The following is a 24,468-nucleotide window of genomic DNA, read 5'->3' on the forward strand; positions in this document are numbered from 1 at the left end:
GGAAAAGCTCACCGGTGGTGAAGAGAGAAAAGAGAAAGGAAAGAGAGAAAGAAAAGAAAAGAGAAATAAGAGAGAGAGAGAGAGAGAGAGAGAGAGAGAGTATGAGAGAGAGAGAAGGTGGTAGAGACTTGACGGCGGCGGTGGCCGGCGGCAGGGTCGCGTGGAAGGGGGTTGAGGTTGAGAGGAGCAACAATAGTGAAAAGAGAAAGAAATGAAAATGCTACTCAACAGGGCAGGTTGCCCTGTTAACGCCCTAAACGTGTCGCGTGCGTGCGCACAGACGCCTGTGCAGACGTACAGAAGGCAGAAATTAGAAGGGTTGCGAACGCACACAGCATGCGATCGCCGTGACCAGATGGAGTGTAAAAGCGTGTGCGAACGCACAGAGAGGAGCGCGTGCACAGGGGTCGCAAGATAGAGTGGTGTATGCATACTCATAAGCTAGTGCGTACGCACAGATCGAGAACAGGAGGGAGGGATGCAGGTGCACAGAGCGTGCATTTGCTCCCACCAGAGGGGTTGCAACAACGCATGCGGGCGCACAAGGGCGTGCGCTCGCACAGAAAGCTTTGCTTTTTTTTTAAAAAACGTGATGATTGGATTTTTGATGGTTTAGAATTCACAATAAATTCTCGTTGCAAGTATAGTTTCTAAACCAACAAAGAATCCTTTCATACAAAAGATTGTTTATCACTAAAACAAACCCCTAAAATTATAAACCGAAGTATTTAAACCTCGGGTCATTCTCCCTAAGAATTGAAATAAGGTGTTCTTGTTATTGGTTATGAGTTATGTTTGGAATTTTGATAAGAGACATGAAAGATAAATGGCAAGGAAGAAAACTAATGGCTAAAAAGGTCTTGGCAAGGGTTGGTGGTCAAGGATCTCTATCCCTATCATTAACCACAACATGAGAATTGGCAAGGATCAATCTCATTAAATCATCCTCTAACTAGTAAAGGAAAGTCAAATGAGCTATATCAATCCATGTCCATAAGTTCTAGCTCTCCACCAATTCAATTAGTGAGACCTAGAGTTAATGGCTCCCAATCATCAATTACCTGGACATTAGTAACTCAAGAGTTCCTAAGTTACCTTCCCAAGCCAAGAGCATAAAATTCTACTCTAACATCCTTCCAAGTATTTTATCAAACACTTGGAAGGCACAAAAGGTAAACAACATGAATTGCAAGAATTAAAAGAATCTATGACTACAAAAGCAAGAGATCAACAATAGAAAAGCAAAACAATTATGAAACAAAAAGAACTTACCAATTACATTGAAGAAGAAATGTAGATCTACAAAAGAAAGTTCACAAACTCCAACTAACAATACAAAGAAACTACAAGAGAAGTAGAATGCTACTACTACAAGAGAACAATTAAGGATGAAAGAGGAAAATTAAGAGAGAAGAAGAAGAAGTAGATCTAGATCTAAACCTAATCCTAATTTTAGAGAGAAGAGAGAACTTCTCTCTCTAGAAACTAACTAATCCTAACCATAATGTGTGTGAATGAGCAAAAGATGTTAATTCCCTTCACTCCTTGGTCCTTTAAAGCACTTTGGCGCCAAAGTTGGTTGCAAACTGGGCCCCACAGCTTCTCAGAATTCGCTGGGCACATTTTCTATTTAAAAATCACGTTTGGCCACCGACACGTACGCGTACAGCACGCGTACGCATCCCTTGAATTTTCGCGATCCACGCGTCCGCGTATAGTGCGCGTGCGCATGGATGAATGTATCTAAATCTTTGGCTTTTTCATGATTTCTCCACTTTGTATGCTTTCCTCTTCATTCCTTTGATCCATTCCTAGCCTTTTCAGTATGAAATCACTAACAAACACATCAAGGCATCTAGTGGAATCAAAGGTGAATCAAGATCATCAAATTAAAGGTCTAAAAGCATGTTTTCATGTTTAAGCACAAATTAAGGGAGAATCACAAAATCATGCTATTTTATTGAATAAATATGAGAAAAGGTTGATAAAATACTCTAAATTCAACACAAGTTAAACCCTAAAAATGGGGTTTATCAGAACGCTTGAGGTATAGAGTCAGGCGTGCGTGCGTACACAGTCCGTGCGCACGCACAAGGACCATGATATGGGGAGGTTGTTCACGCGCACAGCTCATGACGACGCTCCCACCAGAGGGGCTGCCAATAGGTGTGCGAATGCACACGTTTGTGCGGCCGTACAGGAGGCGCAATAAGGGAACTGCATGCGTACGCATAAGGCAATGCGCATGCACAGGGCTCAGAAAAGAGGGCAGCGCGCACGCACAAGCAGTGCTGGCGCTGTCACCAGAGGATGCTGCAAGGGGTGTGCGGGCGCACAAGGGCGTGTGCTCGCACAGGAGGTGAAAAATGCAATTTTGTGCGCGCACAGGGTGGTGCGCACGCACAGGCGCCCTATTTCTAAAAAAATTGTCTTTTCAAAACTAAGGTTTCTTCCTATAGCATAGTAACATACTAACCCCAAATCATTTAAACATGCATAAATTCATGATCCACAAGCAATTCAACTTATTCAATCCAAAAATACCAAATCAAAACTAAGCTAATCATCATACCACAAGAAAGCAACTAATTCAAAAAGCTACAAACAAAAAGATAAAGTTAGAGCAATGTTACCATGGTGGGGTGTCTCCCACCAATCTCTCTAAGCTTGAACAATTTTCCAATGTCTTGGTTTAATTGTTCATGGGAAGAGATGAAGCTTGGTCACTAATTATACCATACACATTCATAGATCAAAGTATTGGTAGGATTAAATGTCACAATATCCATCCAACCCCCAACCTAATCCAATGTGAGAAAGCATTTCTAGCATGATTTCCTCATTCCTCTGTCAAGGTTCCGAGGAAATCCAATTATGAACAATTTCTCCGTCGAGACAATTGTTCAATTGAATTAGGATCAAAAGCTTTCTAGTAAGACCAAGAGAAAAGACAGAGAAAGGATTATGAAAACTACAATTGATCCATTAAATAACAATAGAGCTCTCTAACCCAATAAAAAGAGTTAGTATAGTTCATTGTGCTATTCTAACAGAGAAGAAATAAAATACAAAAAATTGGAGAAGAAGAATTATAATTCAAACAGAAATGGAAACTTTAAATTCATAATGGAAATTACAAACTAAAATTAAACTACCAGCAAAACAGAAAAGAAAAGAAAAGAAAGAAAAGTGCATGAAAAGTGTGTGTTAGGAGATGTGGATGCATGATTCTGGACTCCCCTCCAATCCAGAATGGTTTCTCCAATCCAGCTACTGCCTATATATAGGCTTACAGAGATGAAAATACAAATTACAAAATGAATTAAAATTCCTAATATAGATGCTTCTTGTGCCTTGGATTGAGTGATGTTTGATGGGCTCAGCTTGCTTGCATGATTCAGGGGTGTATCGGGCCTTTAGCAGTGTTGCCAGCATTAAAATTCTACTCTCAGGCCTGTCTTCAGCGTTTGCGTCAACGTTGGCATGTAAACGTTCCCTCCAACATTTTTCCGGTCATGCGTACGCGTGGGTGACGCGTAAGCGTGACCCTTGTTTTCTTTTTTTTAACGTTGAGATGAGCGTTGAAGACAACGTTGCTGGGACAACGTTCTACCCATGCATGCCTTGTCAATTCTTCACTTCTCACGCGTACGCGTGGGTGACGCGTACGCGTGGTTTGTCAATTTTTCTCTTTTCACGCATACGCGTCATTGTCGCGTACGCGTGGCCTCTGATTTTGAACTTCTCACGCATACACGTGGAGCACGCATACGCGTGGCTGTCGATTTTTCCAGGCTTCTTATCGTGCACGTTGGGGGTAACGTTGGATCACCAACGTTCCCTCCAACGTTGCTTCTTCATTTTTTCCATACAGCGTTGGTTTATTGCCAACGTTTACTCCAACTTTGCCACCAATGTTAGCTCTCTAATTCTGCTCTTCTCTGCTTCTCTGCTTCTACTTTGCCTATTATCAAACAAATAAGTGTATCAAAGTAACATACAAGATAAACTTTACTATACTAAGTGTGCTAATAATGTTCAAAATCATAATTTTACTTAGTGTGATCTATTTCATCTTATTTATCCTGTATATTAACTAAGATTCACCTATGTTTGAGATTTTGTTTCATGCAGAGATTTTTCATGCTTTTGCTCCTTTATCAACATAAATTGTATGAAAACTAAATTAAAATCTACTGAAAAAGCATAGAAAAATAGACCATGATGCCTTGGCATCACTTGCCATCGGCCTCAAAAGAATAGACTCCGGAATGTGCATCAAGCTTGAATCGGGATGTCTTTAGAAACGACCTTCCAAGTAGAATGGATGATGGCTTGTCTGAGTATGATGTAAGAACCCGAATTTTTACGTAAAACAGTTTTAATAAAATAATTTACTGCCTGAAATAGATTCAAAATTTAGAAGTTTTAATTTGAAAATATAAATGAGAAATTTGGTTCCAGTAAATTTTTCTGAGTTGGAAAATGTATTTCTTTCAAAAAGTTTATGTAAAAATGCGTACTGGCGCTTAAGCCGGCAGTACCAGCTCTAGGCTGTCCAGTACCGCGTATTTTGAAAAATAGTATTTTGAAAATTGATTTGTTGTTTTGAAAGGACAAAAATAATTTTAGAATCGAAAACCGGATACTAATCTTAAAGGTTTTGGACCAATGTAGGTCAAACGGACCAAAAACACTAACGGGTTGGACCGGGCCCAAACCGGGCCCAAGGTCTAACATATATAAGCTCACTTAATAAGCTTTTCAGCTCATTTTTCTCCCCACAGAGAGAGAGGGGCGCAGATTGAGAAGAGAGGAGAGGTGAGGGTTGGTTACTTTTCACCTCCACCTTCCGAAAGCCATAACTTTTGATCTGGAGCTTTGATTACCGAGCCGTTTGTAGCCACCCGAAGCTCTCGTTGAGCTCTACGTTTCTATCTAAAGAAACCTGGTAAGAAATTATGTCTCTCTCCCCAGTTTCGTGCTCTATATTTTTGTGCTTTTGAGGTTATGGTTTTGAGTAGAATTTGTGGTTTTAGTTGTTTAGGTGATCTCTAGTAGCGAGTAAATGTTGGATTTTACCCCTAATCACGTTGGGTAAGGTAAGGTTCCACTAAACCCTTGTGTTTAGTTGTTTTATGTATCTTAGATTTTGATTTTGATGATATATGTGTTGTTAGTGTGAGCGTTGGTGTTTGTTGGTGTTGGTTGAGGCTTTGAATCAAGCTTGGTGGCTTCGTTTTGATATTTGGTGCGTTTGGGAATCGACCAAGGTATAGTTTCGGTTTCCTTTATGTAATATGTAATGTTCATGGATACTTAGGCTAGTTGACCCTAAGATAGGATTGAATGTTGTGGGTGTATGAGTAATTATATGTGAATTGATGTTAATTGTTGGCGTATGGATTTATTGATGGATAATGAGAATTTTGAGAAATTAAGGTGATGAGTTAATATAAATGTTTATGGTGGGTTGGAATGAAGGATATTGATGATTATGATGTTTGATGACATATATTGATGATGATTTTTTATTGTTGGTTATTGTGGTTGTTGGGTATTGTTGGGTATCATTGGTGTTGATGAGCTTTATGATAGATTTGGTTAATGATGGATAGGATTTGATAATGATTGTTGAAATTTATGAGGATTTGTTTTGGTGGTTGAGGTTGTTGTTGATTGATTATGATTTTGAGTATGGATTTATGATTAAGTAGGAAATTATGGGTATGGTAGTGAGAAATGGTATAACGGTTGAGTAATTTAAGTGAAATTAAGGAGAATGATATGAAGAGGTAATATGTTGTGTGTGGTAGTGGTTTATGATGATTGGGTAGGTTTTGATTTGGTTTTGAATGGAAAGTTGGTTAAAATTGGAGTTTTGAAGCCTTTGGTAAGAATGGATTTTTGGTGAACTTTGTCTGATCATAACTTTTGCCCTGAATTTCAAAATCTGATGAAACTTCTCTATAATTAAAGATCTTTGAAAAGTCTTTAAATTGATATAAAGTTTGTAAAATTTGGAATTTTTTAGAGGAAGTTATGATCAATCAAGTTGGTGTTAAAAATCTAAAATTCTGCAAAGTTGCAGAATTTCAGGATTTCTGATATGTGCGCACGCACAGCCTTGTGCGCACGCACAACCCTGCACTTTTTAAAAACCCGTGTGCACGCACAGACCTGTGCGTACACACAGGCAGGGAAGGGCGTACTATTTTTCCGCGTTAGCACAACTTGTGTGCGTGCACATCAATGAAGAATTACGACCTGTGCGTACTCACAGCCCTGTGCACACGCACAAGTCGGGAAGGATCAGTACCTGTGTGTACGGACTCCTCTGTGTGTACGCACACTTTGAAAATCTTCCTGGGCGTGCGCACGCACGCCCTGTTTCTCAAATTTTATTTTGTTTTCAACTATTTCACCTTCCCGACAAGGTTGTAAGCTTCTATAACACCATTTTAAGACTCTTGGGCTTATTTTAGAGCATTGAAATAGGGGAAAGGTCCTAGGGGGTTTAAGTTGGGTTTTCTTTTGAAAGGTTAGCAAACGGAGGTTTAGGTTTCTGGTGTATTGAGGATGAGTTAGTTGGGAGAAAAGGAAGAGTGGTGAACTGGGTGATTGATGATAATGAATTTGAGAAATTGATGAACTAATAGTTCGGAATAGAACTTATGACTTGATGATGGTTGAGAGGAGTATGAGTGGAAGTGTTAAGAGTAGTGGCCTCTAAGAATGAATATGTGATTACAATTTGTATTGTTCTCCGTCGTAGGGGCTGTGGCAGTATCCCGCCTACGTTCGGATGTAAGAGTTGAAGCTGGGCTTCTCACTCATATTTCTCGCAACCAGAGGAAGGTGGAAGGGCACTCTCCCTCGGAATATTTCCCTTTGACAGGAGAAGGTGGTAGGGTACTCATCCCTCAGAATTATTCCTCCTGAAAATGCGATTTCTCTCTGATTGCAAGGTGGTGGGGCACTAACCCATGGAATCATGCGACAACCAGAGGAAGGTGGTAGGGCACGCTCCCTCGGAATATTTCCCTCTGAAAGGAGAAGGTGGTAAGGCACTCTTCCTCGGAATTTTCCTCCTTATGCGCAATAGAGAGACTAATCCGGGAGTTGTCGACCGGATTTGCTGTCGGGTTTCGCATAATAACCGACATGTGATATCACAGCCAATAGGACAGGCATTCATCATATACATCTTCTATATGCTTGCTTGCTTTGTTTACTTGAGCTTGCCTAATTGTATAACATGCCTACTTGCTTTCTTGAATTACTTGCTGTAAATGAATTCTACCTGTGTTTTACTTGCCTGCATTATTTGTGATTGTCTGATGATAAGAGGTTAGATAGGCGGTGGCGATGGGATCGCACGGAGGTTAGGCTGGCGAGGGTTGTGGGATACAGTGGTGTGATTAGCATTAGTCAGAGATCCCCTAAGTTTAGATAACCCGGTTTATGGTTTAAGTTCTTGTATATTTATTTATCTTGTTCTAAGCTTGAATATCAGTATGTGATGTGGAGTCCTAGGATTGCCTTCGGCGTCCCGGGGCGTTACATTTTACATTATTGGGCACTGTTACCATACTGAGAACCTCTGGTTCTCATTCCATACTTTGTTGTTGTTTTTCAGATGCAGGTTGTAATCTACTTCGATGAGATTATGGATATGGTGATAGAGCGGAGTATGGTTCGTTCCTTGTTTAATTCTATTTTACTTTCGTCATAGTATTCTCTCAACTTTTGTATATTCAACTTTATGGCCTTAGAGGCTTATTTGAGAGATAGGTTGTATAAGTTGTTTTAATTTCTAAAGCTCTGTATCCTTTTTATTTGTTACTAGTCGGCTTAAACTCCGCAAGCTGCGGCTAGTTCTCTATGATTATTATATTCTTATATTTATCTATATTTTATTCTCTTATACTTATACCTTGTATCTTATGTGTTATCTTCGTGTGAACGTTTCGCGCTTTTGTAATTCTGTCCTTGAGCTTAATCCTTCATCATGCTTCTAGATTATATTATTTCCTTATATATATATATATATAAGCCTTAGAATTGTCGTAACCTCTGATTAACCTTTGCCTTACGGCTAGAGGTAAGGCTTAGGGTAATTGGGGTGTTACAGTCTATAGGAGGAGTCTCCAAAATGTGGAAATCTACCGGGAAGAGTAAACCTTGGATATCAACCAAAACATTTTCTATAATCCCCACAACTGATATAATTCTCTTATCGGGCAACACGAATCTTGCCCTGGACCTCTTTAAGGGTGACAAGTTCAATCTCTCATAAATAGGGAGTGGCATAATGCTTACGCATGCCCCCAAATCACACATACAATCTTTGAACTTAATCCCACCAATCAAGCAAGTAACCAAACATGGGCCAGGATCATTTCATTTTTCAAGAATTAAAGAAGAGATAGAATCATCTACCGCCCTTTTGTTGAGTTCGCCAATTTTCTCCTTGTGAGTACAAACATCTTTGAGGAACTTGGCATATTTGGGCACTTGTTGAATGGCTTGAAATAGAGGGACTGTGACTTTAACATTCTTAAAAATTTCCACCATGTTGGGGTCAAGTTGTTCTTGCTTCTTTGCCTTCTTTGCCAAAGTTGGGAATGGAATGGGCATAGGCTCTTCAATTGGATTTTTCTTCTTTGGCTCCTTGGCCTTGAGTGGTTCCCCCTCATCCTTCTCAACATCTTCCTCTTCATCATTCATCGCTCCCATATCCTCTCCTACCTCTTCATTGTGGGTTTTCTCACTCAAACTTGTGGGTACAACACCAATTTCATCCAACTTGGTGCCGCTCCTAAGGGTAATGGCATTGATGCTTCCCTTAGAATTCGATTGAGGTTGTGAGGGAAAACCACTAGAAGTTAAGGCTTGTTGGGCATTTTGTGTAGTAGGAGGGGAAAGAGTCAAACGGGTGAGTGCTTCGGCCTTCGGCAATTGTAGCCATATATGCTTCTTATTTCTTGTGAAATTCTCGTTGCTCTTGCATAAAGGTTTGCAGTGTGTCATTCATGTAGGGTTGATTAGGAGGAGGACCTTGATTGCCTTGAGGAGGGTTGGATCTACTATTACTATTTGGATGTTGATACCTCCCTTGAGGTTGAGATTGTGAAGGGTGTTGGTAGGATTGTTGGTATTGGGGTTGACCTTGAGGAGCTTGATGATAGTAGGCTTGTTGGCTTGGGTAAGGTTGAGCTTGTGGGGCTTGGTTCCACCTTTTATTAGAATTATTCCTCCACTATTGATTTTGATTTCCTTCATGTTGATTGTAGTTGGGTCTTTGTGGGTACGAATTGGCTACCGCTAATGTAGTGTCCTCTTGGAGTTGAGGGCACTCATCAGTGTAATTGTTGTTACAAGCACAAATACCGCATGATCTTGGTGGTCCTTCAATTCTTGGAGGTTGAGGTGGAGGAGCTATCAAGGCTTGGGAAATTTGTTTCCCTTGGGTGATTTGTCTCAACAAAATTGTCATCTTACCGAGGGTCTTTGTCAAAACGGCGTCTTCGGAAGGAGAAACTTCACTTAAAGCTTTTGGTTGTGGATTCCTTGCCCTTGAGTGTTGAGTAGAGTCCGCCAAGTCCGCTATGATCTCCCACGCTTCCTCGGCGGTCTTGTTTTTGGTAAGGGATCCTCCACTAGAGGCATCTAGGAGAAGCTTACCTTGGGGATTCATCCCTTGACAAAAATAGCTAATAAGTACTAACTCATCAATACGGTGGTGAGGGCAGGCTTCCAACAACTTCTTGAATCTCTCCCAGTACTCATAAAGAGTCTCCCCATCTCGTTGCATAATGCAAGAGATTTCCTTTCGTAGCTTATCAGTCTTTTGTGGTGGGTAGAACTTTTCCAGAAATTCCTTACGCAACAAGTCCCAATTGGAAATCACATCTCCCGGCTAAGTATAAAACCATTCTTTTGCTTTTCCCTCCAAAGAGAAAGGGAAAGCAAACACCAAAACTGCTACTTCATCTGCACCATGTCTTCTCGTAGTGGAGCATGCAACTTGAAAATCCTTAAGATGCTTAAGAGGATCTTCCCCAGGTAGTCCATTGTACTTGGGGAGCAAGTTGATTGTGTCGATCTTAAGCTCAAAATTTGGATCCAAAGCCGGATACCGGATTTGTATCGGTTGCAAGTTAATATCAAGAGCTTCGGGTTCCCTTAAGGTGATTCTACGAGGTGGATCTGCCATGGTGTCATCACCTGAGTCACTCACAGAGATTTCAACACTCCTCACAGATGAATATAAGGTTTCCTTATTGATGGATGAATGATGGCCACAGATTGATAGTGATAGTGAAGGGGTGCGCTCTTCAAGCAAGCCCGATTCACTATTCACAAATGCTAGCCGGCGCCGAGCTTGTCTAATACGAGTTAAAGTTCTTTCTATTTCCGGATAAAAAGAGGCCAAGCTCGGGTTTGGAAGCGACCATGTCATTCAACTGAAGAAGCAATAGAAGCATGCAATTTGGAAAAGCAAAACAAGAAAGGACAAATAAACATGAACCAACCTAACAATTAACAACTACCAAGACTAACTAGATAGAAACAATATCCACAAAATTAGAGCCAAGTAACAAACAAGAACCAAATATTCACACTATTCACATATTCACAACAACAAAAATTTTAGCACTCATTGCACTTAAAGTGATTCCTCGGCAATGGCGCCAAATTTGATAGTGGACGGATTCGTTGTTGATCTAAAATTTCAAAATATAAAATTCCATCATTGAAAGTATAGCCTAGATCAACAATTAATCCCCAAATCAAATGTTTAATCCAAAGGATGCGTCACAATTCAAAATCAATTCAATTCCGGGAGTTTCAATTCCCGGGTCGTCTCCCAAGGACACTTGAGACCAATGAGTGTGCAATCTTGGTTGTGAGAATCATGGGGTTTGCAATAAAGAGATAAACATATAAAGCAATGACAGAACATGAAAAATTGTAATAAATTAACTAATAAAGAAATCAATGAAGTAACTATGCAATATAGACAAGTAAAGTATAGAAGGAACTAATGTAAATGTGTATAAAGGAAATTAAGCATAAAAGGCATCTTGGCTTGGAGTGAGCTAAGGGTCCTTTCCTTGTTGGAACCACAACTATGCCAACTAGAATGGATCAATCTCACTTGATTAACTCTTACATCAGAAAGTAAGTTAAATGAGTATAAGTGTTCTTAACCCACAAATCCTAAATTGCTTGCTAATTAACTTAGCAACAACATAGCGTTAGTGGGAACAAGAACAATTAACAATCCAAAATTGACATTAAATCTTGGACATTCCAACTTTAGGAACCCAATTGCTCACTTTTCCCAACCAAGAGATAGAAAACTAGCCCAAAATCATACTTGACATTTTGTCAAACACTTGCTGGGCAAAGACCTTAAACATGGAAAAATTAGAAAAAGCTTGAAACCAAAAGCAACAAATCATCTCAATCAACAATAAAGACTCAAGAAAGCATGTAAACATCATCAAACATCAAATTCATCAACAAGAAATAGAAATTGCAAGAGAGAAGTAAAATTGAACTATAACTTGGAATATAAGAAAGTATAAGAACAATGTAATTATAAAGAGTAATGACAAAGAGATACTTACAATGGGAATTAGCAAAATCCAAGATCAAAGTTGAAATGGCACTTGAATGTAAAAATCCTAGTATAAACCCTAGTAGAGAAGATGATGAAAAACTTAAAAAAAAAACTACACTAAAAGCTATCTACCACTACTCCTAAGCTACACTAATGTAATGCTATAGTATGGTCTTCATTCTCCCTTCCTTATGAGCTAAATGGCTTTAGAAATCGGCCCCAAATCCACCAAAATTGCGAGTCACGTGAGTTTTTAATGAAGGCATGTGCGTCCACCTGTGTGGACGCACAGATGTGCGCGTCCGCACACTCTGCAAAAAATTTCGGCCCGTGCGTACGCACAGGAGGTTGTGTGCACGGACAATAAGTGATGCTTGAATGGATGTGTGATGCTGCTCACGCGCACGCGTGGCTCTGATTCGATGGCTGTGCGTACGCACGCAGGTCTGCGCGCACGCACACTAGGCTGAGCTCTTCTCCTTTGATTCTTCATGCTTCCTCCACTTTGAATGCTCTTCTTCCATTTTCTCCAAGCCATTCCTGCCTTATACCTCTGAAATCACTCACAAATAACATCAAGGCATTGAATGGAAGGTAGATAGAATAAAATTAATCAAATTAGGCACAAAAGAGCATATTTTCATAATCAAGCACAAATTAGGAGGAAAGTTCAAATGCATGCTAATTAGTGGAATAAGTGCAAATTTATATGATGAAATCCATTCAATTTCAACCAAAAATCATCATCAAATATGGATTCATCACGGTCTTGACTACGGCGGCTGCGGCGGCATGGTGGCAACAAGGACGCTCCTCTCTCCTCTGCTGTGTCGCATCATCTCTCTCTCATCTCTTCTGCGAGCCTCTCTGTTTCTCTCTTCGTGCTCGATGGCAACGGCATCTCCCAGCCCCGCTGGTACCGTCCCCTCCTCCTTCCCCTCTCTTTCTTCCTCTCTTCTTGTTCTCTTCTTCTTGGTGTGGGTGTGTGTATGTCACGGCAAAGATAGTGAGGAGAGTGTGTGGGTGAGGGTGAGTGTGTGTTAGGGTTCGGGTTTGTTTTTGGGAATTAGGGTTAATTTAGGTATTTTGATAAAAATTAGAGAGTATAGTAGTAATTTAAAACCAAATTTAACCCAATAAAATTATTTCAACAACATTATTTATTTATCAACTTACTAATCTATTTAAAATAAGTACTCTAATTTAGGGATAATATAATGAATTTTTTTTTAGTTCGTAAGATTAACTAAAACTCTCAATTATTCAAATTAAATCATATAAAATTCTTATAATTTTATAACTACTAAAACTTTAAATTTTAAATACGAAAAATACTAAATTATTGTAAAATTAGATAAAAAGCTTAGTCAAAATAATGAAATTTTCCAAGAAAACTCCTTTTATATAGGGCATTGATATCCTAATTGATTTGAGTTGAAATATTTTTCATGAAACTTGCTTGAGCTATATATTGTGGAACATAGTTTTTGAGCTAAGAACATACAACCATGTGAGTTTTGAGCCAAATTGTGTGGTTACATCATATAACCACTATTTTCATGCTTGTATATGTTATTCTCATTCTATGATTGTAATCTTTGATTTGTTTGATTCCTTATGGCCATTATTTTGTGTATGAATGTATTTATATGATTGAGGCCTTTATTTCAAATAGCACACTTACCCAAATAGCCTTATCCACCATTGTTAGCCAATTTTGAGCCTATTTTAATCCCCTTTTATTCTTAAATTTAGCACATTACTAGCCCTAAGTGAAAAATAATAAATGTCCCTTATTTAAATCTTTGATTAGCTTAGGCTAGTGAGAGTGTGTATCATTCAAGTGTGGAGAAGTTTGGGAACATTGATAAAGGTGTATTTTGTATTTTTATTGAAGATCTTGAAAATTGGGTACATACGTATGCATTGAATGTTTAAACCATATGCATTGACACTCTTGTATATATTTTACTTTGAAAAAAAATGAAAAAAAGAAAAGAAAAATAAAAAAAGAAAATGAAAAAGAAAAAAAGAAAGCAAAAAAAAGGGGACAAAATGCCCCAAAGTAAAGAAATAATAACAATGCATAGGTGTTGTGATTAAAAAGAGAATGCATGATTGTATGAAAAAGTGAAGAATGGATAGTTAGGTTTGCATTAGAGTTAAATAGGTGACAGCTTAAGTTAATCAAAAATTCAAATCTCAAGCTCACTTCACCATATGCATCCATACCTTGACCCTAGCCCCATTACAACCCTCATAAGTCCTCATGATATTTGTATGCATGCATTGAATAATTGTTGATTGTCAAAAGAAAAATAAATCTTGGAAATCATGATTAGAGGAGAATTGAGTGAATCAACCCTAAACACTTGAGCGATTAGAGTGTATACACATCCGGAGAGGGTTCGATTGCTTAATTCTATGCTTCCACCTATTATTATGTCTTATCTTGCAAGTTGTAAATTCTTTTCAATAACTCAATTCAATTGTGGATTTGATTTGATTGTGATTGCTTTAGTCCTTATATTTGTATATTCATTCTTGAAAATGATTTATTTTGACCAAGTAGTTGCTTGCATTTAGATAGATTGCATGTAGATAGGTTGCATTTAGACATTTTGCGTTGAATAAGTAATACCCCTTTCTTGTCATTCTTGAGTTTAGCATGAGAACATGCTTGGTTTAAACGTGGGCATGTTGAAAAACCCCAATTTTGTGGTTTATCTTGTGTTGAATTTAGTGAATTTTATCAATTTTTCTCACATTTATTCAATGAAATAGCATAGTTTTATAAATTCTCCCTAAATTGTGCTTAAGAGTAAAAACATGCTTTTTAAGCCCTAAAAATGATCAATTTAATTCATTTTAATTTCATTCGATGCCTTGATGTATTTATTTAGTGATTTCAAGCTTAGAAGGCAAAGATTGGATTGAAGAAGTGAAGAAAAAGCATGCAAAATAGAGAATTCATGAAGAAATAAGGATTTGGTGGAAATCATGGCCATGCGTACGCATGCCTCACGCATACGCGTGAGGAAGGAAATTCGCCAGGCCACACGTACGCGTGACCCACGCGTACGCGTGACACTGGTCACATGACCTCATTAAAAGAACACGCTGAGGGCGATTTCTGAGCTCATTCAAGCCCGAATCCAACTCATTTCTGAAGTATTTGAAGCCAAAATCAAGAATGGACAAGGGGAGAGCAATTAGAATAGAGTAGAAACATGCTTTTGGTCATATTCTAGAGAGAGAAGTTCTCTCTTCTCTCTAGAATTAGGGTAGATCTAGGTTATATTTCTCTTAGGTTTAGGCCTTAATTGTTGCTTTGATTTATTTTTCCTGCAATTTCTTGTTATCTCATCTTTGCTCTTTTAGTTTTATTTGCTATTTCCTTTATTTTGCTGCTCTTATGTTTAAAACTTTTGTTGGATCTTGATTTTTTTTTAATGCAATTTTGATGTTCTTATGTTAATTAATATTTAATTGAGTTGTTATTATTATTTCCTTGCATTGGGTAGTTGTAGATTTTATATTTCTTGTTAATTTACTATGCTTTCCTTTTATGCCTTTCAAGTGTTTGATAAAATGCTTGGTTGAATTTTAGAGTAGATTTTAGTATTCTTGGCTTGTGATTGAGGACTTAGGTCCCTTGAGATTCTTGATGTCCAGTTTTATTGGTGATTTAGGGTTGTTAGTTGGTTCGAAGACTAATTATATCCACTTGACTTAACCCTCCGATGTTAGAGGACAACTAAGTGGAATTAACTCTTTGTAATCACCATATTGTGGTCAATGATCCAATATAGGATACCTTGACTCTTAATCCTTGCCTTGAGTAGCCTTTAGCATTTACATTCCTTAGTTATTGGTTTTATTTTCTTGTCTATCAAACCCAAAACCCCAGAAATATACACCCCATAACCCATAATATGCACACTTCCTTGCAATTCCTTGAGAGACGACCCGAGGTTTAAATACTCTCGGTTTTTATTAGGTTTGTACTTGTGACAAACAAATTAAACTTTGATTGAGGGTTGTTTGTCGGTTTGGATCTGTTCTTCGACGAGATTATTTTTGTGAAAATTCTAACCGACGATTTCAGTCCATCAACCTTATAAAATTTTTCGCCCTCGAAAATTGATGATACGTAAAATGTTACATAGTTTTAATTGGTTATAAAATAGGAGAAGAAGGTATAATGAGGTAGAAAAGTTATAGTACAGGCTTGGCGAGTTTGTGTTAAAATGATGAGGTTAGCATTCACATGATTTTATCCGCCTGACAAATCAAAATTAGTCGCTTCCCAACTCATTCATCACTCTGTTTCAGGTTTATTCGAACATCCAGCATCATGATTAACCCCTCATATTATATTTAAAAGCTCCTAAACTTCAATTCTTTTCAAGTTCTCTTCTTGGTCCTTCAACCTTCTTAATACAACCAACTCCATAACCTTTTTATTCTCCCATACCCTTCCGATGAGTTCCCGAGAAATGGTCATCCCCTTTAACTTTAGATCCTTAATCCTTTGAACCTCAAACATGAATTTTTCTGATCTCATTACTTCCATCAATAACAGTTTGTCAACTTAAATCTTTATTCTAATGTCATCATCAACCTTCTCAATTCATAATCCTTATGAAGGTTTGTGAATGGCCTATAGAAGGGGAGGTTGAATCTATGGCCTCCTTTTTAAACTTCTTTTTCTTTTTGCTTTTGACTGGATTTAAAACTTCGTTGCAATTGAGTTTGTCAAGTTGAAATTACAGGAGATAATTTTATTTTTCCTCATCACGATACTATCAAGAACAGAGAAACCCTTTGTTTTTACATAGCTTTGACTTTTGTGAAATAAGAAATGCAGGAGACACTTTTATTTTGTCTCATATCAAAAGAAAATAGAAGAAAAATAGAGAAGAGAAAATCACATAGCCATGTATCCTAGTTTAGCCACCTTGTGTAATATGACCTAGATGCAGTCTCTCCCACAACACTGGTGGAATTTTCACTATTTTTCACAATGTATACAAACACCAATTTTTTTAGTATTCAACCCAATCCTATCTAGGACAAACCCAGTTTCTACCCAACCTAGATTTGGCTAGGTTCACTCCCTAGACTTTCAACCACTAAGTGCTCACCCAACTTAGCAAGGAAATTTCCTCATGATCATGTGTACAAAACAGAAGAACATACAAAAGAATTTTGACATAATTTTCTGGATTTTTTTATATCTCTCTTTGCCTTTTTTCTCAATGGCTTTTACTGATTCCCCACTTAATGTCTTTTCCAATTTTAAAGAAACAAAGAAAAATGAACACTGAAGAATAAAAAATTTAATGTTAACTCATGAAGAAGAAGAATGGTTACCTTGAAAGCTCTAAGACCATCTTGAAGATGCATTTATTAGGACCATAAAATATCTAAAAGATCTACATGGTAGATGAATTGGTCCATATATATCACGTTGAATCCGCTCAAGAAATTCAGGAAATTCAAATCTAAGAATCTTATTCCTCGACAACATGCAGCACAACATAACTCATTGGATTGAAGAATCATATGGTTCTTCAATAAATATCCTTGTAAGTTTTCAATGATCCTTCACATTATTATTGTTCTAGGATGACCTAATTAGTCATGCTAAATGGTGAACTTCTGGGCTAGTATACTTTTGGTTTATGGTGCACGAAATTGTGATCTCTGGTAATGGCTTATTAGGTCAGATACTCTGATCTAGTTTTACAGTCTGTCACAACTTCGATACAACTGACCAGCAAGTGCACTGGGTCGTCCAAGTAATACCTTACGTGAGTAAGGGTCGAATCCCACGGAGATTGTTGGTTTGAAGCAATCTATGGTTATCTTGTAAATCTTAGTCAGGAAGTTAATTATGTTTATCAGTTGAATTGTGAATAACCAAGAGAGCATAAATTAAAGATTACTTGTTGTGCAGTAATGGAGAGTATGTTGGAGTTTTGGAGATGCTTTGTCTTCTGAATCTCTGCTTTCCTCTGTCTTCTGATTCACGCACGCACGTCCTCCTATGGCAAGCTGTGTGTTGGTGGATCACCGTTGTCAATGGCTACCTTCCATCCTTCCAGTGAAAACTACGCTCACGCGCTCTGTCACAGCACGGCTAATCACCGGTTGGTTCTCGATCCAGTTGGAATAGGATTTACTATCCTTTTGCATCTGTCACTAACGCCCAGCCTTCAGGAGTTTGAAGCTCGTCACAGTCATTCAATCCTTGAATCCTACTCGGAATACCACAGACAAGGTTTAGACTTTCCGGATTCTCATGAATGCCGCCATCAGTTCTAGCTTATACCACGGAGATTCTGATTAAGAGATCTCAGAGATACTCATTCAATCGGATATAGAACGGAGGTGGTTGTCAGGCACACGTTCATGGTTTGAGGAAGGTGATGAATGTCACTGATCATCACCTTCATCACAGTTAAGCGCGAATGAACATCTTAGATAGGAACAAGCGTGTTTGAATAGAAAACAGAAATACTTGCATTAATTCATCGAGACACAGCAGAGCTCCTCACCCCCAACAATGGGGTTTAGAGACTCATGCCGTCAGAGAATACAAAGTTTAGATCTGAAATGTCATGAGATACAAAATAAGTCTCTAAAAGTTGTTTAAATACTAAACTAGTAGCCTAGGGTTACAAAATATGAGTGGACTATGATGGATGATGCAGAGACCCACTTCTGGGGCCCACTTGGTGTGCTGGGGCCCACTTGGTGTGTGCTGGGGCTGAGATTTCGTGCAGAGGCCATTTGTGGAGTTGAACGCCAGTTTTTGTGCCAGTTTGGGCGTTCAACTCCAGTTTTTGATCCTTTTCTGGCGCTGGATGCCAGAATTGGGCAGAAGGCTGGCGTTGAACGCCAGTTTACGTCGTCAATTCTTGTGCAAAGTATGGACTATTATATATTTCTGGAAATCCCTGGATGTCTACTTTCCAACGCAATTGGAAACACGCCATTTCGAGTTCTGTAGCTCCAGAAAATCCACTTTGAGTGCAGGGAGGTCAGAATCCAACAGCATCAGCAGTCCTTTTTCAGCCTGAATCAGATTTTTGCTCAGCTCCTTCAATTTCAGCCAGAAAAATACCTGAAATTACAGAAAAACACACAACTCATAGTAAAGTCCAGAAACATGAATTTTTCCTAAAAACTACTGGAAATAAACTAAAAACTAACTAAAACATACTCAAAACTATATGAAATTATCCCCAAAAAGCGTATAAAATATCCGCTCATCAGTTTACTATAACATGCGATTCAGTTCTACTAACATGTGTATAATATATACGGGAAGAAAGTATAGGCAATTTTTCTAATATGATTTTTTTATTTGAATCAAAACTAGTATGGTGTAGGAACTTATTGTTATCCTCATTTATTGTCTCAATATGATATCCATTCTTACGGATATCTTTAAAACTTAACAATTTCTTTTGAGACTTTGTAGAAGATAATAACACACTATCTATAATGACTTTTGTTCTTCCAGAAATCAAAATAATAGCTCTTCTAAAGCCATCAATCATTTTTCTTGTATAAAAAATGATAGCAACACTTGTCTCTTCATATATTATAACACCCTACCACACAGAGCCTTATGCTTAAGTCATAAGACAGAGGTGGTGAGGTATTACGACCTCTAAAAGTAAAATTATATATATAATAATAGTGAAAAAGATTTTTAACTAGGAGCCTTTGAAGAAAAGGATAAAGCAAAATTGTTAAATTGAAAAGCGCAACACTCCCGAATACGATAACGTAAGCAAAACAGGTAAAAGATAAGCTAACACAGATATATATATATAGAAGAGTGCCAAAATACAGATAACAAAGCTCAAGACTTGGTTCACGAAGGTAACCGGCCCGAGCATATAAGTATACATACATATATATAAATATATATATATATATATATGAGAACCCAAAAGACAAAATCCAAAATGACAGAGTTACAGAACCTGTTTCTCCAAAATAACCTCTAAGAGGAGTTAATAGATCATATATAGAAGTGGAGATAATAAGTATCTATATAGATACATATAACCAAAATAAAACCCCGAGGATAAGGATCTTTGCTAAATCAGAAGCTTCCAGCATTTCTCAGCGAGGAGACTCACGTCCTACATCTGAAAACCACAAAATTCACATAGGTGAGAACCAAAGGTTATCAGCATGGTAGCAATGCCCACATATCTAACATATAATGTCTAGGGAAAGCCGAAGGCAATCCTAGAACTTCCAACAGATAATTAAAGCTTATAAACATAACTAATCCATGAAAAAGTAATAGGCAACTAGCTAAGGGTCTTCTGTTATCTAAAACTCCCATTTCCAACGCCTCCGAACCTTTCAACTGCCATCGGAACAAGTTGTTACAAACACATTTATTATAGACAATGAAATCACAGGTAGAAAGCATATACAATAGATAAACAATTAGCAAGTAGTTATGTAGTCAATTAGGCATTCCAAACAAAACACACCAAACGAACATATAGATGCATATGATGCATGCCTGTCTTAATGGCTGATTAGTCTCATCTGTCGGTTATGAAGCCAACCCGACAAGTCCTGGTAGCTAACCATTGAATTGTCCCTCTGTCGTGCATCCCCAACTCGAGTAATACTCAATCATAATCATAATCATATAACACCCACACTGGTAGTGTTTATCCACGGGGGCGAGCTCATTCGAAACATTCACAGTGTCTGGCCACACTTACGACATAGGGTCAGCAGAGTATCCAGTCTCAACCTAGAGCATGTGGTGGCTAGCTATTGCTTTCACCCAGGGAAACTCGTATCTCAGATATTTGGAAGTGCAATAATCACATTATCAATCATCTATCAAATACATATACATACTCAGCCATAATTCAATATTTTTCACAGCCATCCGGCTCATAACATAATCCATAACCAGCCATAATTCATTATCAAATATTGTCATTTGGTCCATGGCATATACAACACTTTCACCATCATCCTCAGCAACTCATACAATCATCATTAATCATGATTCATCATTAATTCTCCCCTTACTATATCCACAAGTTACCACCTTTCCTAGCTTCTTCTCGTTACTAGGCATACTATTAGGATTTAGGACAAAAAGAATGAAAATAGAGGCTTAGAGTTTGAAATTTGGTTTTAAAAATACAAAACTCATATTTGCTGAAAATAGGGTCACGCATACACGTGGGTCATGCACCACGCGTACGCGTGAGTGCGCATTTGGACCATGTCGCGTACGCATCAACCTTCCCGCGTACGCACGCGCACCAAACAGAAGCGAATGGCCACGTATGATGGGGTTCGCGTACGTAAAAACTTCAGGTTACGCGTACACGTGAGCGTGCATTTTGGCCCATTTTGCGTATGCATCACCCTTTCCATGTACGCACGTGCGCCAAACAAAAACGCTTGGCCGCGTATGGTAGGTTTGCATACATATATAATGCAGAAGTTCCAAAAAGCTGCTATGTCTAGAATTTTCAACTTTGTGCACCAAATTTTGATTTAGCATAACTTCTTCATTTTAAAACATTTCTCCTCTGTTTTTCAAACTGCATAAACATCTCGGACCAAATTTTATTTCTAAATAAGCTTGATACAAATCGGAGGTCCGTAGACCAAGTTATGCTCCGCCAAAGTTGGGCCAAAATCACAATTTTCACAAAACCAAACAAACCTCAATTTTCAAAACATACACTTTCCAAACCCCTTTAAATCCAACCAAAACCTTACTAATTCAGTATCAACCATATTCCAACTTCTTTATTCAATCCACAACACATCAATTCTCTAATTTTATCAATCTTAACTGAATAATCCTAGTTCAACAATTCACAATATACATTATCAATTACTTGTGACAACTTACATATCAACTTTAACAAAATCTCAACTTCATCAACAATTAACGATACCAACACCATGTCACTTACAATTTTACATGCCTTATCAATAATTAACATCAACTACAACCATCCAAAATCATTATCCACATAATCAACACAATCCACATCATTCAAGCAACTACATCAACAATTCAATTCCTATCTTAGGGTCACTAGCCTAAGTTTTCACAATACATTATATTTTAGATACAGAAAACCAAAATCATACCTTGGCCGATTCCCTGCTCAACCCGGAACACCTCCAATTTAACTTTTCTCAAACTATCAAGACTCCAACACCTCCAAAAATAGATTTTTAGCTTGCCATCCACTTCAAGCTCTGAAAATCTCTATCAATCTTCAATCCACTTATATATATATATATATATATATATATATATATATATATATATATATATATATATATATATATATATATATATATTGCCTAATACACATAATATACATCCACACATATAAACTCAATAACTAATCACAACAATCCAAGTATTTCACTAAGGTTGAGAATCCTTACCATACCCAACGATCAAAGAGGCAAGCGTAAGCCTTTCTCTCAAGTTAATTGGATCCTATATTATCAAAGAACTCAAATTCTTAACACCTTTACCCAAAAATTTCGAAATCAAGGGCTGGTAAAACAAGTGAGAAAATGTGGCTTACCTCTTGAATAATGTTGTGGGCTTTGTAAAGCTCGACACCGCGGTCGCGTAGCCACAAACGGTGCGGCGATTGGAGCTCTGAATTAAAAGTTACAAGGGTTTGTGTTTTTGGAGTGTTCTTCTGATGAGCGGATAATTTATACGCTTTTGGCATTATTTTTACATAGTTTTTAGTATAATTTAGTTATTTTTTACTATGTTTTTATTAGTTTTTAAATAAAAATCACATTTCTGGACTTTACTATGAGTTTGTGTGTTTTTCTGTGATTTCAGGTAATTTCTGGCTGAAATTGAGAGACTTGAGCAAAAATCTGATTCAGAGGCTGAAGAAGGACTGCAGATGCTGTTAGATTCTGACCTCCCTGCACTCGAAATGGCTTTTCTGGAGCTACAGAAACCCAATTGGCGTGCTCTCAATTGCGTTGGAAATTAGACATCCAGGGCTTTCCAGCAATATATAATAGTTCATACTTTACTCGGGTTTAGATGATGCAAACTGGCATTCAAACGCAACTTTCTGCCCTATTCTGGAGTTAAACGCCAGAAACAGGCTACAACCTGGCGTTTAACTCCAAAAGGAGTCTCTACACATGAAAGCTCAATGTTCAGCCCAAGCACACACCAAGTGAGCCCGGAAGTGGATTTATGCATCATTTACTTATTTTCTGTAACCCTAGTTACTAGTCTAGTATTAAAACTACTTTTAGTGATTTATTTTATATCTCTGGATCTCTGGTTAGTCTTTGAATAATTTTATGTTCAGAGATCACGTTTAGGCGTCTGGCCACTCGGCCATGCCTTGACCTTCATCACTTATATATTTTCAACGGTCGAGTTTCTACACACCATAGATTAAGGTGCGGAGCTCTGCTGTTCCTCATAAATTAATGCAAAGTACTATTGTTTTCTTATTCAATTCAAGCTTATTCCCATTCTAAGATATTTGTTTGTATTTCAACCATGATGAATATGATGATCTGTGACACTCATCACTATTCTCAACTTATAAACGTGTACCTAACAACCACTTCCGTTCTACCTTGGATTGAGCGTTTATCTCTTAGCCTCCATTCTGAAAGATCGAAGTCTTCGTGGTATAAGCTAGAATTATTGGTGGCCATTCCTGAGATCCGGAAAGTCTAAACCTTGTCTGTGGTATTCCGAGTAGGATCTGGGAAGGGATGACTGTGACGAGCTTTAAACTCACGAGTGTTGGGCGTAGTGACAGACGCAAAAGGATCACTGGATCCTATTCCAACATGATCGAGAACCGACAGATGATTAGCCATGTGTTGACAGCGCATTTGGACCATTTTCACTGAGAGGACGGGAAGTAGCCATTGACAACGGTGATGCCCAATATACAGCTTATCATGGAAAGGAGTATGAATGATTGGATGAAGGCAGTAGGAAAGCAGAGGTTCAAAAGGAACAAAGCATCTCCATACGCTTATCTGAAATTCTCACCAATGAATTACATAAGTATCTCTATCTTATTTGATGTTCTATTTATATTTTAATTATCAAAACCTCATAACCATTTGAATCTGCCTGACTGAGATTTACAAGATGGCCATAGCTTGCTTCAAGCCGACAATCTCCGTGGGATCGACCCTTACTCACGTAAGGTTTATTACTTGGACGACCCAGTACACATGTTGGTTAGTTGTGCGAAGTTGTGAAAAAGAATTGAGATTATGAACGTGCGTACCATGTTTTTGGCGCCGTTACCAAGGAATGAACTATCACAATTTCGTGCACCAAGTTTTTGGCGCCGTTGCAGGGGATTGTTCGAGTTTGGACAACTGACGGTTCATCTTGTTGCTCAGATTAGGTACTTTTATTTTATGTTTATGCTTTTTAATTTTTTTTATTTATTTTCAAAAAATTTTCAAAAAAAAAATTTAATTATTCTATGTTCTTCAGAATTTTTAAGAAGAAATTCTAGAGTTTCATGAGATATGTTGAATCCTGGCTGGCTGTTAAGCCATGTCTAATCTTTTGGACCGAGGTTTCAACTATCCTTAGAAGAGCTTCTTTGTCTTTCTCAGCAATTTAGCTGTTGTATGTAATGTTCTGCTAAAGCTTGGCTGGCCATTGGCCATGTCTAGTGTTTTGGACCGAAGCTTTCACTGAAAGCTTGGCTGGCTAGTAAGCCATGTCTAATTCCTGGACCGGAGTTTTAGACTAACATTGCATGATTCCTGGAATT

The 24,468-nt window shown here is 38.0% G+C and overlaps 1 non-coding gene across 1 annotated transcript; it reads left to right on the top strand.

Annotated features, from left to right (window-relative positions):
• Nucleotides 1-9,737: 9,737 nt before the first annotated feature.
• LOC148580923 (small nucleolar RNA R71) lies at nt 9,738-9,844 on the top strand. The gene has a single exon (XR_015899677.1). It is a non-coding gene; the product is annotated as a small nucleolar RNA R71 (small nucleolar RNA).
• The last annotated feature ends 14,624 nt before the right edge of the window (nt 9,845-24,468 follow it).

This window comes from Arachis ipaensis, chromosome B10 (genome assembly GCF_059453495.1).
Source record: "Arachis ipaensis isolate K30076 ecotype BB chromosome B10, ASM5945349v1, whole genome shotgun sequence".
NCBI classification, from domain to species: domain Eukaryota; kingdom Viridiplantae; phylum Streptophyta; class Magnoliopsida; order Fabales; family Fabaceae; genus Arachis; species Arachis ipaensis.